This window comes from Physeter macrocephalus, chromosome 21 (assembly GCF_002837175.3).
Source record: "Physeter macrocephalus isolate SW-GA chromosome 21, ASM283717v5, whole genome shotgun sequence".
Lineage (NCBI taxonomy): Eukaryota > Metazoa > Chordata > Mammalia > Artiodactyla > Physeteridae > Physeter > Physeter macrocephalus.
Window position 1 is genome coordinate 103,286,254 of NC_041234.1, and position 19,674 is coordinate 103,305,927.

The window sequence follows — 19,674 nt, forward strand, 5'->3', positions numbered from 1 at the left end:
AGAGGGGAGAGATATGGGAACATATGTATATGTATAACTGATTCACTTTGTTGTAAAGGAGAAACTAACACACTATTGTAAAACAGTTATACTCCAATAAAGATGTTAAAATAAATAAATAAATAAATAAATGAGCATGACAGAAAAAAAAAAAAAAAGGAGCTCCAGAGACGGGCGCAACCCGCGGCTATCAGCACGGACCCCAGAGACGGGCATGAGACGCTAAGGCTGCTGCTGCCGCCACCAAGAAGCCTGTGTGCGAGCACAGGTCACTCTCCACACCTCCCCTCCCGGGAGCCTGTGCAGCCCGCCACTGCCCGGGTCCCGTGATCCAGGGACACCTTCCCCGGGAGAACACACGGCGCGCCTCAGGCTGGTGCAACGTCACACCGGGCTCTGCCGCCGCAGGCTCGCCCCACATCTGTACCCCTCCCTCCCCCCCGGCCTGAGTGAGCCAGAGCCCCCATATCAGCTGCTCCTCTAACCCTGTCCTGTCTGAGCGAAGAACAGACGCCCTCTGGAGACCTACATGCAGAGGCGGGGCCAAATCCAAAGCTGAACACCTGGAGCTGTGCGAACAACGAAGAGAAAGGGAAATCTCTCCCAGCCGCCTCAGAAGCAGCGGATTAAATGTTCACAATCAACTTGATGTACCCTGCATCTGTGGAATACCTGAATAGACAACGAATCATCCCAAATTGAGGAGGTGGACTTTCAGAACAATGATATGTATATATTTTTCCCTTTTTCTCTTTTTGTGAGGCTGTATGTGTATGCATCTGTGTGTGATTTTGTCTGTATAGCTTAGCTTTTCCCATTTGTCCTAGGGTCAGTCTGTCTTTTTTTTTTTTTTTTTTTTTACTTAATAATATTTTTTTTTTCTTAACGCTTATTTTTTATTTTAACAACTTTATTTTATTTTATCTTCTTCTTTCTTTCTTTCCTTTTTTTCTCCCTTTTATTCTGAGCCATGTGGATGAAAGGCTCTTGGTGCTCCAGCCAGGAGTCAGTGCATTGCCTCTGAGGTGGGAGAGCCAACTTCAGGACACTGGTCCACAAGAGACCTCCCAGCTCCATGTAAGATCAAACGGCAAAAATCTCCCACAGATCTCCATCTCAACACCAAGACCCAGCTTCACTCAACGACCAGCAAGCTACAGTGCTGTACACCCTATGCCAAACAAGTAGCAAGACAGGAACACAGCCCCATCCATTAGCAGAGAGGCTGCCTAAAATCATAATAAGGCCACAGACACCCCAAAACACACCACCAGACGTGAACCTGCCCACCAGAAAGACAAGACCCAGCCTCATCCACCAGAACACAGGCAATAGTCCCCCCTACCAGGAAGACTACACAACCCACTGAACCAAACTTAGCCACTGGGGACCGACACCAAAAACAACCGAAATTACAAACTTGCAGCCTATGAAAAGGAGACCCCAAACACAGTAAGTTAAGCAAAATGTGAAGACAGAGAAACACACAGCAGATGAAGGAGCAAGGTAAAAACCCACCAGACCTAACAAATGAGGAGGAAATAGGCAGACTACCTGAAAAATAATTCAGAATAAGGATAGAAAAGATTATCCAAAATCTTGGAAATAGAATGGAGAAAACACAAGAAACGTTTAACAAGGACCTTGAAGAACTAAAGAGCAAACAGAGATGAACAACACAATGAATGAAATTTAAAATTCTCTAGAAGGGATCAATAGCAGAATAACTGAGGCAGAAGAACGGATAAGTGACCTGGAAGATAAAATAGTGGAAATAACTACAGATTTGATGGAGAAATTAAAAGCTTTAGAGACAAGCAAAAGCTAAGAGAATTCAGCACCACAACACCAGCTTTACAACAAATGCTAAAGGAACTTCTCTAGGCAGGAAACACAAGAGAAGGAAAAAACATACAATAATAAACCCAAAAATATTCAGAAAATGGTAATAGGAACATACATATCGATAATTACCTTAAATGTAAATGGATTAAATGCTCCAACCAAAAGACATAGACAGGCTGAATGGATCCAAAAACAAGACCCGTATATATGCTGTCTACAAGAGACCCACTTCAGACCTAGGAACACATACATACTGAAAGTGAGGGGATGGAAAAAGATATTCCATGCAAATGGAAATCAAAGGAAAGCTGGAGTAGCAATTCTCATATCAGACAAAATAGACTTTAAAACAAAGACTATTACAAGAGACAAGAGATATCTTCAAGATAAAGGGTTGATCACAGGCGAATTCTAGCAAACATTTAGAGAAGAGCTAACACCTACCCTTCTCAAACTCTTCCAAAATATAACAGGGGAGGAACACTCCCAAACTCACTCTATGAGGCCACCATCACGCTGATACCAAAACCAGACAATGATGTCACAAAGAAAGAAAACTACAGGCCTTCCTTTTTTTCTCCCTTTTATTCTGAGCCATCTGAAGAACAGGCTGTTGGTGCTCCAGCCAGGCATCAGTGCTGTGCCTCTGAGGTGGGAGAGCCAATGACCACAAATGCAAAAAGCCTCAACAAACTACTAGCAAACAAAATCCAACAGCACATTAAAAGGATCATACACTATGATCAAGTGTGGTTTATCCCAGGAATGCAAGGATTCTTCATTATACGCACATCAATCAACGTGATACACCATATTAACAAACTGAAGGAGAAAAACCATATGATCATCTCAATAGATGCAGAGAAAGCTTTTGACAAACTTCAACACCCATTTATGATAAAAACCCTCCAGAAAGTAGACATAGAGGGAAATTTCCTCAACATAATAAACCCATATATGAAAAAGCCACAGCCAACATCATCCTCAATGGTCAAAAACTGAAACCATTTCCACTAAGATCAGGAACAAGACAAAGTTGCCCACTCTCACCACTACTATTCAACATAGTTTTGGAAGTTTTAGCTCCAGCAATCAGTGAAGAAAAAGAAATAAATGGAATCAAAATGGGAAAAGAAGAAGTAAAGCTGTCACTGTTTGCAGATGACATGATACTACACATAGAGAATCCTAAACATGCTACCAGAAAACTACTAGAGCTAATCAATGATTTGGTAAAGTAGCAGGATACAAAATTAATACACAGAAATCTCTTGCATTCCTATGCACTAATGATGAAAAATCTGAAAGTTAAATTAAGAAAACACACCCATTTTTCCACTGCAACAAAAAGAATAATATATCTAGGAATAAACCTACCTAAGGAGACCAAAGACCTGTATGCAGAAAATTATAAGACACTGATGAAAGAAATTAAAGATGATACAAATAGATGGAGAGATATACCATGTTCTTGGATTGGAAGAATCAACATTGTGAAAATGACTCTACTACCCAAAGCAATCTACAGATTCAATGCAATCCCTATCAAACTACCACTGGCATTTTTCACAGAACTTGAACAAAAAATTTCACAATTTGTATGGAAACACAAAAGACCCCGAAGAGCCAAAGCAATCTTGAGAAAGAAAAACGGAGCTGGAGGAATCAGGTTCCCTGACATCAGACTATAGTACAAAGCTACAGTAATCCAGACAGCATGGCACTGGCACTAAAACAGAAATATAGATCAGGGGAACAGGATAGAAAGCCCAGAGATAAACCCACGCACATATGGTCACCTTATCTTTGATAAAGGAGGCAAGAATATACAGTGGAGAAAAGACAGCCTGTTCAATAAGTAGTGCTGGGAAAACTGGACAGGTACATGTAATAGTATGAAATTACAACACTCCCTAACACCACACACAAAAATAAACTCAACATGGATTAAAGACCTAAATGTAAGGCCAGGCACCATCAAACTCTTAGAGGAAAACATAGGCAGAACACTCTATGACATAAATCACAGCAAGATCCTTTCTGACCCACCTCCTAGAAAATGGAAATAAAAACATACATAAAAAAATGGGACCTAATGACACTTAAAAGCTTTTGCACAGCAAAGGAAACCGTAAAGAAGACGAAAAGACAACCCTCAGAATGGGAGAAAATATTTGGAAACGAAGCAACTGACAAAGGATTAATCTCCTAAACATACAAGCAACTCATGCAACTCAATATCAAAAAAACAAACAACCCAATCCAAAAATGGGCCGAAGACCAAAACAGACATTTCTCCAAAGAAGATGTACAGATTGCCAACAAACACATGAAAGAATGCTCAACATCATTAATCATTAGAAAAATGCAAATCAAAACTACAACGAGATATCATCTCTCACCAGTCAGAATCGCCATCATCAAAAAATCTACAAACAATAAATGCTGGAGAGGTTGTGGAGAAAAGGGAACCCTCTTGCACTGCTGGTGGGAATGTAAATTGATATAGCCACTATGGACAACAGTATGGAGGTTCCATAAAAAACTAAAAGTAGAACTACCATACGACCCAGCAATCCCACTACTGGGCATATACCCTGAGAAAACCATAATTCAAAAAGAGTCATGTACCAAACTCTTCTGTGCAGCTCTATTTACTATAGCCAGGAGATGGAAGCAACCTAAGTGTCCATCATCGGATGAATGTATAAAGAAGATGTGGCACATATATACAATGGAATATTACTCAGCCATAAAAAGAAACAAAATTGAGTTATTTGTAGTGAGGTGGATGGACCTGGAGTCTGTCATACAGAGTGAAGTAAGTCTGAAAGAGAAAAACAAATACCGTATGGTAACACATATGTATGGAATGTAAGAAAAAACAAAATGGTCAGAAGAACCTAGGGGCAAGACGGGAATAAAGATGCAGACCTACTAAAGAATGGACTTGAGGATACGGGGAGGGGGAAGGGTAAGCTGGGACAAAGTGAGAGAGTGGCATGGACATATATACACTACCAAATGTAAAATAGATAGCTAGTGGGAAGCAGCTGCATAGCACAGGGAGATCAGCTCAGTGCTCTGTGACCACCTAGAGGGGTGGGATAGGGAGGTTTTGAGGGAGGGAGATGTAAGAGGGAAGAGATATGGGGACATATGTATATGTGTAACTGATTCAGTGTGTTATAAAGCGGAAACTGACACACCATTGTAAAGCAATTATACTCCAATAAAGATGTTTTTTAAAAAAACACAATAAATAAATAAATAAATAAATAAATAAATAAATAAACAAGAACAGCAACAAAACCTTTACAGTTACTACCATCAGGTGAAATACTGAATTATTTCCAGCTGAGTTTAGGAAGCAGTTAAATGTGTTAACTCTCACCACTTTATATTCAATATAGTACTAGAGGTTCTTGCTAGCAAAATATGACAAGACAATAAAATAAAGGCCATCAAACTGGAAAAGTGTCCTTATTTGCAAATAGCATAATCTTGTATGTAGAAAATTCTAAGCTATTTGTGAATATAGAACGCTAGTAGAAAAATAAGTGAATTTATAAAGTCCACCCACTACAGGGTCAATATACAAAAATCAATTTCATTTCTATGAGATGTTAATTCTCCCCACACTCATCTATATGTTCCACACAATCTAGTCAAAATCCCAAAAGGAGTTTTTGAGAAGTTGACATTTTTTTCTAATATATACATCAAAAACAAAGAATCTAGAATAGCCGAACAATTTTCAAAAAGAAAACAAAGTTGGATGACTCACACTACCTGATTTTAGGTCTTACTCTAGAGCTAAGTACTGCTTTAAGCATGAGCAAATAGAACAACAGATTAGAATACAGAGCACAGAACTCGTGCCTCACCTACAAGAGCTATTGAATTTTGACAAAGATTACAAGGTAATTGGGTGGTAAAAAAATAGTCTTTTCAAGAAATGGTGGAGGAACAATTGGAAATTGCAGTGGGTTGATCAGTATCTCTCCCCCCCGCAAAAATTATCTTCACTCAGAACCTCAGAATGTGATGTTATTTGGAGAAAGTTTCTTTGCAGATGTAATTAGTTAAGGATCTCAGGACGATGCCATACTGGATTCAGAATGGGCCCTAAATCCAATGACTGATGTTCTTACAAGAAGAGGAGAGAACAAGAGACATAGCGAAGAAGGCCATATAAAGATGGAGAAAGAGATTGCAGTTATGCTATCACAAGCCAAGGATGGCCTGGAGTCACCAAAAGCCGGAAGACGTACGGAAGGACTCCTCCCTAGAAACCTGTTGACACCTTGATTCTGGATTTCTGGCTTCTGGAAATGTGAAACAACAAATTTTATTATTTTAAGCCACCCAGATAGTGGTAATTTATTATGACAGTCCTAGAAAACTAATACAGATGCCATATGGGGAAAAAGTGAACCTCTACTCTTACCTCATACCATACTACAAAAATTAATTGAAGATAGATCATAGACCAAAGTAAATATTAAAACTGTAAAGCTTCTAGAAGAAAATATAGAATATCTCTATGACATTGGCAGTGGTAAAGATTTCCTGGACAGATCACAAAAAGCACTAATCACTTATAAATGGATACACTGAACTTCATCAAAATTTAAAACTTCTTCAAAAATACCATTAAGGAAGTGAAAAGTCAAACCACTGACTGTGAGAAAATACTCACAATGTTCACATTTGACAAAATACTACATTTGAGATATATAAGAAACTCCTAAAAATCAATAACAAAAAGACAACTCAATAAAAATAAGCAAAGGATTTGAGCACATACTTCACAAAGAAAGATTCTAAATCACCAATAGTCATATGAAATGTACTCAGCATTATTTCTCATTAGTGAAGTGTAAATTGAAACCACAATAGGAGGGTGATGTTAAGGTGAAAAGTGTATGGGAACTCTCTGTACTATCATTATAATTTTTCTAAATATAAAGTTATTTCAAAGTAGTTTTTTTAAAAAATACCCAATGAGATACTACCACATACCACCAGATGGCTAAAATTAAAAATACCAACAACACCAATATTGGCAAGGATATGAAGCAACTGGAACTCATATATTGCTGGTGGCCATGTAAAATTTTATAAACAATTTCAAAAAACATCTGAAAACTTCTTTAAAATTAAACATATACCTACTCTGACACAGCCATTAGACTCCTAGGTATTTACCCAGGAGAAGTGAAAACAAATGTCGACAAAATGACTTGTACATGAATGTTTATAGCAGCATTATTCAATATAGCTCCAAATCAGAAACAACTCAAATTCTATCAATAGGGGAATAGATAAAACAATTGTGATATATTCATACAATGGTCTATTCCTCAATAGTAAGAAATCATAAGCAATTAATACATGAAACAACATGGATAAATCTCAAAAACATTACATTAAGTAAAAGAAGCTACATACAAAAATGTGCATTCTACATGCTTCCATGCATATGACATTCAAGAACTGGCAAAACTAATCTGGGGGAATATAAAACAAAATAGTGGCTGACAGTGGCAGTAGAGATTGACTGGAAAGGAACAAAAAAGAATTTTGGGGGGTGGTAGAAATATTCTATATCTTTACTGAGGTTGTGGTTACATAGGTATATACATTTTTCATAATTCCTCAGTTTTACATTTAGTGTATTTCACTATATGTAAATCTCACTTCAATTCTAAAGAAAGAAAAAGAAAAAATAACCTTAGTCTCAGAGAGGCTAATCATTGCCTAAAGTTTTATTTCAAGTTTATGCAGGTGTCTTCAGACCTAGATCTCACTGTCTCAGCAAACACCTTTATAGTAGGCAACTGATACTCCAACAACAAAAATGAGCAATTCCATACTCTTAGCACTTCAAGTCCAGTCTCAGGTGTATGAGAAGCTAACCCACTGTCGTCCAGCCTCCCTTTTTCTCCCTTCAGGTGCAGGTCTCAGATGTGTCTCCAACTCTTAAAAGAATGGGAGTTCTTCATAGAATACTTCAACTTTGCTTTCCAACTTGTCCAAGCCATATCCCCCAAAGCAAGAATTATAAATGTATTTCAACCACCTCATTGGGTTTATTATGTTTGTTGGAAAAGCCAAATATGGAGCTGTCAACCTTTTGCTAGAGAAGTGAAACAGTAAGATAGGCACAAGATATTATACCCCACTGCTTATCCTGTCTTGTGGTACCATAACTAAAGGCTATTTTTCTACCTGTTTTGCTTTAATGACCTAGGATTTTAGTTTCCCGATTGTTACTGTCTAAGCATACCCTGATATAGCTATAGTCCCAGAAGTTGAAGGGGTATTAAGGGACTACCGTTGCAGCCCTTCATAAATACGTCTAATCTTAGGATATGCCACTCAACAGAATAATTGATGGTATACCCTCAGAATGACCTAATACTTCATAAAGTACTTGCATACACATTTACCACTTCAGCTACATCCTCTCATCTTGCGAACTTGATGAAGAGATCTGCTTCTCGATAATAGCAGCTACCATTTACTGAACACTTTAATCAGGCACTGCTGTGCATTGTTATATTTTATCCCCAAAACAACCCTATTAGATAAGTATTACTATATTCATATTTATTTTTCAGATGAAGAAACTGAGATGCAGAGAGGTCACACAATTAGTAGGTGGCAGATCTGGAAATTCAACTCAGGTTTGCCTGACAACGGAGCTCTCACTCAAATACTATGCCATGCTGCTTTCTTGCTAAATATTTATCAGGCCCATAGCCTGGTTTGCTCACAAAGGGAGTTTGAGACATGAAAGCAACATCTGATATTTTATAGTAAATTCACCCCTGTATGATGGAAGGAGAAAAGAGGGTATGTGATCACACTTAGAAAATTGTTTCAAGAAATGAAAAGGGGGAGGGATTACTAGGAGAATCAAGTTATCAAAATATTATCCTGGATAGTCTCTGTAATCACTGCAGAGCAGGTAAGGGAAATAATAAGTCATTGCCCAGGGACCCTGCCCCTTGAGTATCCAAAAGAGAAAAGCTTCTTGGAAATTGAATTTATAGCCATTAAATGTTTTCATTGCAATGCAATGCTTTCTTATTCAAGACATTAACGGCAGTTGGAAATATTGGGGGACCTCAAGGTAAATTGTTCGGCCTTGATAGGAATCTGGCATGACTTGCAAAGTGTTACAGAAGGCAGGTCCAGAATATGAGACTTGATCTCTTCTTAGATACCACAGTGGGGTGTCTCTGGGTCCAGTCCTTAAAAGCTTCTACCTCACACAGGCAGTGGAGCCATCATTTTTTCAGAATAAGAAAATAATTTCTTTCAGTTCATGCCACAAGTATGAAGAAGAGTTTTTCAAGTTTCCCTGAATAGTTTTCCACGTTTCTTGCAACAATAGAAGACTATTCAAATTAACCTCATCCATTCAGGTATTTAACATCAATAATATTCACATTCAGAGATAAAAAGGAGCTTTTATATCTCGAGAGCTTCTTATTAACTGTTCTTATCTGGTCAAATTTCACTAGGCAGACCACAGGAAGTTGTAGATCCTAGCGCTTCCCGGATATTGGACTTTCTCCTACATCTCTGCCTGGGAACTGCCAGCTGAGTTATTGCTGTCGGAGAATTATGCAGTGTGTCTGGGCTTTGAGGTTATCTGATCAGCATAGGCAATGGTAAGTAAAGTTTATTTTCCCCTCGGCCAAAGAATTATAAACTCAGAGTATCAGGCCTGGAATAACTTAAAAAGCCATTTTGTCCAACTTCTAGTCAATGCCTACATCACTTGAGCATCATATTCAGGCCCCTGCCATATTAATAGAATAGAAATAAATTTATCGAGTACTTACTGTATACCAAGGATAATGTTTTATCAATCATCTCATTTAATATCCATAACATCACTCTAGAGTAGAAATTATTTTATAAATGACAAAACTAAAACTCAGAGAAGTTAGATGGTTTGGCCAAGGTCACATGAAGTAGCAAGGGCAAGATTCAAACCCATGTCTGTCTGCAGAGCCTACAACCTTAAACACCACATTGTCCCCCATAACTCAATTATCTAGGATAACTCCAACTTCTAATACTCCATCATGATATTCCTGAAAGTTGCCTGGTAATTGTCAGAACATCCATATCAGTTTCAGATTCAGAAAATTCAGTTACCATTCCTCTACCTTCTCATTTTTCCTCTTCTCCCAACAAAAACAACTCTACTTTGATTTTTAATATGAGTCCCTTTTCATGGTGAGAAAAAAAAATTGGCTAGCAGAAAAATGAAGCTGGTCATCAAATCATGAAATTCCAAGACAAAATAAAAGCCTCTACTGAAGACAATACAGGAAATTTGGAAGCAAATATAAATCTGTCAAATGAACTCAAGATCCCCTGGTCAAAATACATCTCTCAGTTGTTCACTGGGTTCTGTAATAGAGTGGCAAGCCTTGTTTGTCTGCCTTGTTTAAAGTTATTTGTATTCAGAGGTCCTCTCCTCTTCTACCTGCTAGGTGGTGACCACTTATCTCTGTTTCTTTTAAAGAATCTACATATTTATCCTTCCAACATTTATTGAGCACCCTTTTTGTCCTTGACACTGTACTAAGCACTGGATACACTTATAAAAACATACTCTCTCTCTCAGTCTAGTGAGGAAACCAAACTCTGAACAAAAACAGCTGCAGCTTAATACACAGAGTGCTCTAGTAGAAGTATACGCAGAGTCCTATAAGAACACAACAGGTAGCACAGAATGTACATTACAGATGCTCAAAATTCATTTGTTAAATTTAAGTTACTTAAATAGAAGAAGAGTTTAGCTCAGTAGAGAGGAACCATGAGGTGGATCAAGGCCAAAAAATGTGTCTATAACCAATGGTTTCTCAGTGTACACTCCTCCTTGCCTCCCACGAACTTCCCCGAATTAAGCACACAGAAGCTAAGGATATTAAAATGTAAGAACAAATTCTCTATCCTTAGTGTTTTACCCCCAACATTTCACTCTGCAAATGTAATCTTAAAGGAGAGTATCCTAGTATCACATGGCCCAGGAATAAGTTATGAGTGGGTTGGAACTGATGGTAGTGGCAGAAGTGATGTAACCCAAACTTTCTTGTGTTAGTATTGGTTAAAGCTTTAGGGTTAGAGAGGGTGGGGTGAAGGATGCTTACCATGGGTGGATTAAGAGTAACAAGCTAAAAGTGATATGGAGTTAAGAGCCTCTGGAGATTGGGAATAGACAGTTGTATAATGTTGGCTGGTAGAGAACAGTAAGTAATTGATGTTTCCAGCAGAGGTAAACAGTAAATAGGACTAGGTAATCTTACTGAAGTAATGAAAACCAATTAATAAACTAGATTATAGATTATTGGGGGATGGTTATTAGGAAAAATGTTTGGGTGGCATACCAGTAGGAAAGGAACGGACCTGCTATAACCTCAGGAAAAAAGAGCTCGACGTGTATGAGATTTTCCTATCTCCCCTTTCTTCCTCCCTCTTCCTCCCTCTGTACCCCCTCTGTGCTCACATTTCTTTCTTTCCTTGACCTCATCTTTCTTTTTGCTCCCTAATTTCTGTCAAACAGGTATTTATTGACCCCTATTGTGGACAAAGCATTATACCAGTTAAGGAAATAAATGATACATGGTTTCTGCCCTCAAAAAGCTTACAACATAGAGAGGGAGATAAATATGTACTATATATACTCAATTAGCTACAATTTATTGAAAAGAGTGATATGTACTATAACAGAGGAAGAAAAAACCAAAAATACTGTGAGAGAACACTAGAGGAAAATATTAACTCTGAGTTGGGAGAAAGGATTCTTGGAAGAGATTGATCAATAAATGTCTAGAATTTTAATGGCGAGAACAGGATGGTTAGTCATTCTGGTCAGAGGTGTGTGACCCAAGTCATAGAAAGTGGCATGTCTGGGGAATGGCAAGTATGGAAAATCTATGGAGGCCAACTCATCCTAGTTTGCCTGGATTTCCCAGGTTTGGGCACTTGAAGTCCTCCATTCCAGGAACCCTCTTAGTCCTGGGCAGAGAGTTTTGGTGTAGGACATTGAGTACGTACATCATAGGGAGCAAATAAACAAAGGGAAAACCAAGGATCAGTGAATATAACTGACAGAAAGTTAAGTTGAGGACAAATAATGAAGGATAATGAAAGGTACTGAATGTCAGGCTAAGAAGTTATGACTTGATTTCATAGGCAGTGGAGAATGAAACAAGGGTTTTGGATAAGGGAGTGATATAATCAAAATATAAGATTACTCTGGCAAAAATGTCCAGGACAGATGAAAAGATATATGGAATCTAAGGAAAAAAATGTCACGAAGAGACTAGGGGTAGGATGGGAATAAAACACAGACCTACTAGAGCATGGACTTGAGGATATGGGGAGGGGGAAGGGTAAGCTGGGAGGAAGTGAGAGAGTGGCACGGACATAGATACACTACCAAACGTAGGGTGGATAGCTAGTGGGAAGCAGCCGCATAGCCCAGGGAGATCAGCTAGATGGTTTGTGACCACCTAGAGGGGTGGGATAGGGAGGCTGGGAGGGAGGGAGACGCAAGAGGGAAGAGATATGGGGACATGTGTATATGTATAACTGATTCACTTTGTTGTAAAGCGGAAACTAACACACCATTGTTAAGCAATTATACTCTAATAAAGATGTTTAAAAAAAAAAAGACAAGAGATGTTCAAGACCTGAAATCTGACCGTAAGCAAAATAATTTTGATTTGTTACCTAGGCAAAGACAAGGGAAATGTTCTGTTTAGGGTTTGAGACGCATGCCCTTGTGTCTGATGGCTTCTATCATCATTCCGGGCCAAGTAAACGCCTTAGTAAGTATAGAAGTTCCTTTGAAGAGCTGCATTTCACCATGAAAACACTCATTACAGACATGAAATCAAGGAGAGCCACCCAAAACAAATCTCTATACAAAAATACTCCCTTGTAATACAAATTATAAGGAGGGTGTGGCTCTGCCTCTTCAGGTTTGAATGCTGAGTGAGAGGATGAGGAGCTAAAAACAAGGCCTCATTGACCTAACCACAGCTATGAGAAGATCCAAAGGATTACAGAGTGGCATAAACTGTATTTTTTTTTTTCTCCCTCTGGTGAAGTGAAGTTCTTCCTCATCATTCAGCCTTGCCCTTTTTCTAGTGCCTTCTTAGGATTACATCACATTTGTTATACTTTCCTCCTTTCGCTCTTCATAGAAAGGATGATGATTTCCCCAACTGAAGAAAATAATCCAAATGTGATGGAATTCATTCTGATGGGGCTCTCCAGACCGCCTGCATCTCAGCTCCTTCTTCTGGGCAATGTTGTTCATCTAATCTGTCACCCTGGTGGGTATGTTCTCATCATTGTCATTAACCGGATTGATTCCCATCTTCATACCCCGCCATGTACTTCTTTCTCAGCCAATTATCCTTCTTAGATATCTGCTAGTCTACAAGCTCCACACCCATGGTTCTGGTGAACTGCTGGAAGGACTTTCCCACTATATCCTATAGTGACTACTTTTTCCAAATGATGATCTCTCTTTACTTGGGAGTGATGGAGTGTTTCCTTCTTACTGTTATGACCATGACAGGTTTATTGCCATCTCAGAATGCCTGCGCAACAATGTTTGTATCTGGATGGTGGCAGGAGTTTGGGCCAGTGCTTTCTTAATGGCTGTGATTCCTGTCCTAGTCACACCAATCCAATTTCGGGGCCACAATGTAGTTAACCATTTTACATGTGAGCTCCAAGTAATCTTCAAACTCACTTGCTCCCATATACTAGTAAAGGAGATCCTAATGTTTGCTAGTGGTGTAGTAGTACTGTTCCTGCCTTTGGGGTTCATTGTGCTCTCTTATTTCCGTACTGCTGTGGCTGTCCTGAAGATCCACTCTGTAGAGGCCAGACACAAGGCCTTTTCTACCTGTGGCTCCCACTTGACTGTGGTCATAATTTACTATGGGAGAGCAATCGGTGTATATGCGCCCACACTCTCAATCTTCCCAGGATGAGGATAATATCGTTACATCGTTGTACGGGGCAGTAAAACCCATGCAGAACCCACTCATTTACATTCTGAGGAACAAGGATGTGAAAGATGCCCTAATGAAGGTGGTCAAAGGAAGGATAATGGTCCGATGGCCTTAGATATCTTGTCCTGCATCTCTGTCAATGAGTCACCAGTCTTTTGCTCTTTCACAATTGTCCACAAAGAAGAACTGAATAAAAGATGAACCTATCTCAGACCCAATCAGATGGGAGTCGGTTGTTTTTAAAGGACTCTCTTCCATGACAGTTTCATCTTTAAGAAAATGGATCTTGATAGTTCTCCAGTTTATGAATTTATTTCTCACTGATTATAACCGTTTAAAAAAGCAGGTGCTAGATCTTGGGGTAGAGTGGACAGTCCAGTCTCTGTGGTACCACATATGGAAGAGAATTGGTCTCTTATATACAAACTATACAGTATACTCTTGCTTATAAACTGTCCCTTCCCAAAGAAGAGATTGCCACAAACAATTGTGTTGCTAACTCACTAACAGCAACAAATTTCACACACTAGCTCTGAAGCAGCTAGATAGCCATGGTCTTCACCTGATGGAATAAAAAGACGTGGCAGGAAGGCACGCTCTCCACATTCTCCCTGGTATGCCATTTATCTTGATATGTTTGCTACAAGTTTGTAATTTCCAGAGCCAGATCAGAATAACTTTTGGATCAGCCATTGCTTTGTTTTGCCTACCCTAGTACGTCCCTGCCTACATACAGAAATGAGAGTCCAGGAAGTAAAGGTAGAAATCTGTTTATCTTCCAGAAGCTTATACCACGAAAAGGACAAGATGACTACTGAAAAACTAAGACTAGAGGAATAAGAACTTTAACAAGACTCGGATGTGCATACACTATCTAATCTAGGCAACTTCTATGGTACTGCCAAACTAACTTTCTCCAACTCCCTTCCTTCCTAAGGAGTTGGCCTGGCCTATTCAGTACTGGCTGAGTTGAATGGGTAAGGGTGTGGAATTAGGTTGTAAGGAAGTAGAGCTTCAATATATGTAGTATATATTTATATACTAAAAGCAACTGGGACAAGTTGGCGAGTCAAACCAATGTGCATAAGAAAAGTGGAATTTCAGACACTTGAGAGAACACATATACTATAAAGAAAGGCAAGTCCATAGGGCTAGAGTCAGGGATTGATGTAAGGATCCCAAAGCAAAGCAGAGTGGGGCACAGGAACAGAGCCTAAAAAGTTAAGAAGACTGAAGTGAGTTGACTCAAAAGAACAGGTTAGTGTAGACCCCTGGTTTTCAAACTCTATGAATCACCTGGGGAATTTTGATGAAATGCAGATTCTGATTCAACAGGTCAGGGTTAGAATCTGAAATTCTGGATTTCTAGCAAGCTCCCAGGTGATTCTAACACTGCTAGTGTATAGACCACACATTTGAGTATCAAGAGTGCAGGTAGGGGGCTTCCCTGGTGGCGCAGTGGTTGCGCGTCCGCCTGCTGATGCAGGGGAACCGGGTTCGCGCCCCGGTCTGGGAAGATCCCACATGCCGCAGAGCGGCTGGGCCCGTGAGCCATGGCCGCTGGGCCTGCGCGTCCGGAGCCTGTGCTCCGCAACGGGAGAGGCCACAGCAGAGGGAGGCCCCATACCACAAAAAAAAAAAAAAAAAAAAAAAGAGTGCAGGTAATTCCATCTAGAAAACACTGATATGGTAATGTGGATATCAAGTAACACTTGAATGGGGATAGTGGAGGGAAAATTTACATGCATAACGTCACACAGAAATCGTTAAACATTTAGACATTTTGTTTTATAATTCTTATGCTTTCCTATAACACTGAGAATAAAGAAAAAGTTTTTCACAGACAACACATTTCTGCCTTAGATATCATTCAGGACTCTATAGCTTCTATGACAATGACTCAGTGATGCTTTTCTTAATCTTTAATGATGTTGTTTACAAAATGACATCTAAACTGAGACTTCCGCAGAGGATAATGAGACATTTGCTGCATAGGCAGGGGTTTGTAAGCTGTATTTTTGGCATTAGACTGGAAAGGACAGAGCAGTGGCCCAGGAACCTAACATCATAAGTAAGAAATTCATCCACCCTGAAACCAACGTTACTGCATTTGTATCATATGCAAAATTTAAGGCAAATCATATAAAAAACATTATTCTCCTAAGCACTAAAGATAATTTCTTATAATAATAACTAGCATTTGCATAACAGTTAGCAATTTACACATTGTTTTCACATATATTATCATATTTCATACTCATAGTAAATCTATGAGGTAGATAAGGCAAAAATAGTAGCCTTTTTTTCAGAATAGAAAAGAGAATCAGAGAAGTCAGATGACTCACTAAGGGCACAATTTACAGTCAGGTATCTTGACTAAAAATCCAGTGTAGTTTCTATTGTACATTTAACAGTGTGTCTTAAAGTAAATTGTTGAAGGTGAACTCCTGATCGTCACTCATTTTGGTGGCATGTTCAAGCTTTCTCATCAAATAGGTGAAGAAATTGATGTGTCATAGAGTGAAATGCTAAACCAAGAAGCATGGGGTCTGTATTAGGAGTATATTACTTGTTTCACTCCACCTACCAGGGTCATCAAGTGTAGAAATGCTGAGTTTCCTGTCAATTTCTGTGTCATTCCCAGTCTTTGGTCTTTGAAACACTTCTTTCCACATAGCGAGTTTTACTTTGCCCTCCTGCCGACATACTAAGCCCCACTCCAATTTCAAGCTTGAACTTAGGCAAGGGTTATGTAGGAAACTCTAAATACTTTTATTACTCAATATCAGGACATACAGTTTCTATTCCATACTTGAGCCAGTGCACCAGTTGACCTCCATTACCTTTTGTCCAATTAAATCTTTGGGTCATGGTCAAATGCCTAGCACTCTAGGTCCTCTAGGACTCATGAGCAGTCTTACTCTTGCAAGCAGTGTTCCCTCCATCCTTCCAGAAACTAGAATCCTACCTGAGCTGGAGTACAACTTTATGATATCAAAATTCCTGAGTGATGATTACATGCATAGTCTACTGAATACAGTACCCAGTACCCATACACGATGAATTTCTGATCACCAGGTCCCATATACATGTCTGGATAAGCTTTCATTACCACTAAATCCCTGATTCTGACTGCTGATCTGTATCCTCTCTTGTTTGTTTTGGCCATGCTTGCCTAAATCATATCTTATATACAAGGTCTTATCTCATACCACTACCCTGATTTGAGGCAGAGTATTTATGTGCAGTTGTTGTATTGGGAGTACAATTCCAGAGAATAAGAATGAGGGACATGGATAATGAATCAAAGAAACAGGGAAAGCCAAGTCAAGGATGTGTTACTGAGCTGACCTCAGCTAAGTGAGACTGTTTGCTTAATCTCATTGGATTTTTCAAGAAGTTGTATAAACTCAATCCTATTCACGGGTGAAAACAAGATGGATGAGTTTACCCACCATCTCCTATCTCCCAATGGATAAAAGGTTCATTCATCAGTCATTCATGCTTTCAGATTGTAGATATATAGGCATCAGTGATGGTCTTATAGTAGTGTTCACTGGTAAATCCCAGCCCAGGAGTTGAGAGGCGTACAAAGAGGGCATGAGGTATTGTCAGGTTGCACCTGCATGAAGTGTGTTGGAATCCACACAGCTGATTGTCATAATGACAGGTAAAATAATACACAGGTGAAGCCAAGATGTACAAAAGAGATGCTAATATATCCCAACACCTGAGGATGCTCTTGTCTCCCTGTGCCAGATCCACCCAAATGCCTGAGTAGTATTCAAAATCTTGTCCTTTTATTGATACATCTAGCATCCTTAATTAGCCCATGTCTAGCCATATCAAATTTCTGTGTTTGGTTACAAATAACAATAGGCAAAATCAAATGGGAAGAACATTTCACCATGTGGAAAACAGTATGAAAAATATCAGCTGGAAACATAAACTCAGTACCCGCTTAGTGAGATAGACCAAGTTGTCGGATGGATTCCACTTTATAAAGGAGGTACCCGACAGCCAAAAGCAAATGGCCCATTTCACAAGCTTGAATGACTTCAAGGATGTAGCAGAAAAGTGTTTATCAAAGACTAGTACATAAAATGGTGCTGGTAGTGGTAAAATTTTTACCAGTCTATGTTGAAATGAAAAGAAATGAAAGCAAAGTAATGAGCTGTTCATAACTAGATTCATTTCAAAGAGTGTTCTAAGCCAGTTTACAGAAGCACTGCTCATAATAGCAAAAGGTTAAAAATAATCAAATGTCCATTAATAAATGGCTATTAAGCAAATTTGGTAAACCTATACGATGGACTACTATGCAGACATGAAAAGAATTAGGCATCTCTTTATGTATTGACATGGAATGCTTTTTCTTTAAACACCTTTATTGGGGTATAATTGCTTTACAATGGTGTGTTAGTTTCTGCTTTACAACAGAGTGAATCAGTTATACATATACATAGGTTCCCATATCTCTTTCCTCTTGCGTCTCCCTCCCTCCCAACCTCCCTGTCCCACCCCTCTAGGTGGTCACAAACCACCGAGATGATCTCCCTGTGCTATGCGACTGCTTCCCACTAGCTATCAGTTTTATATTTGGTAGTATATATATGTCCATGCCACTCTCTCACTTCGTCCCAGCTTACCCTTCCCCCTCCCCATATCCTCAAGTCCAAGCTCTAGTAGGTCTGTGTTTTATTCCCGTCCTAACCCTAGGCTCTTCATAACATTTTTTTTCTTAGATTCCATATATATGTGTTAGCATAAGGTATTTGTGTTTCTCCTTCTGACTTACTTCACTCTGTATGACAGACTCCAGGTCCATCCACCTCACTACAAATAACTTAGTTTCGTTTCTTTTTATGGCTGAGTAATAATCCATTGTATATATGTGCCACATCTTCTTTATCCATTCATCTGTCGATGGACACTTAGGTTGCTTCCATGTCCTGGCTATTGTAAATAGAGCTGCAATGAACATTGTGGTACATGACTCTTTTTGAATTATGGTTTTCTCAGGGTATATGCCCAGTAGTGGGATTTGATGATGGCTATTCTGACCAGAGTGAGGTGATATCTCATTGTAGTTTTGATTTACATTTCTCTAATAATTAGTGATGTTGAACATCTTTTCATGTGCCTCTTGCCCAGCTGTATGTCTTCTTTGAAAAAATGCCTGTTTAGATCTTCTGCCCATTTTTGGATTGGGTTGTTTGTTTTCTTGATATTGGGCTGCATGAGCTGCTTGTGTATATTTGAGATTGATCCGTTGTCAGTTGCTTCATTTACAAATGTTTTCTCCCATTCTGAGGGTTGTCTTTTGGTCTTGTTTATGGTATCCTTTGCTGTGCAAAAGCTTTTAAGTCTCATTAGGTCCCATTTGTTTGTTTTTGTTTTTATTTCCACTTCTCTAGGAGGTGGGTCAAAAAGGACCTTGCTGTGATTTGTGTCATAGGGTGTTCTGCTTATGTTTTCCTCTAAGAGTTTGATAGTGTCTGGCCTTACATTTAGGTCTTTAACCCATTTGGAGTTTAATTTTGTGTATGGTGTTAGGGAGTGTTCTAATTTCATACTTTTACATGTACCTGTCCAGTTTTCCCAGCACCACTTATGGAAGAGGCTGTCTTTTCTCCGCTGTATATTCTTGCCTCCTTTATCAAAGATAAGGTGACCATATGTGTGTGAGTTTATCTCTGGGCTTTCTGTTCCATTGATCTATATTTCTGTTTTTGTGCCAGTACCATACTGTCTTGATTACTGTAGC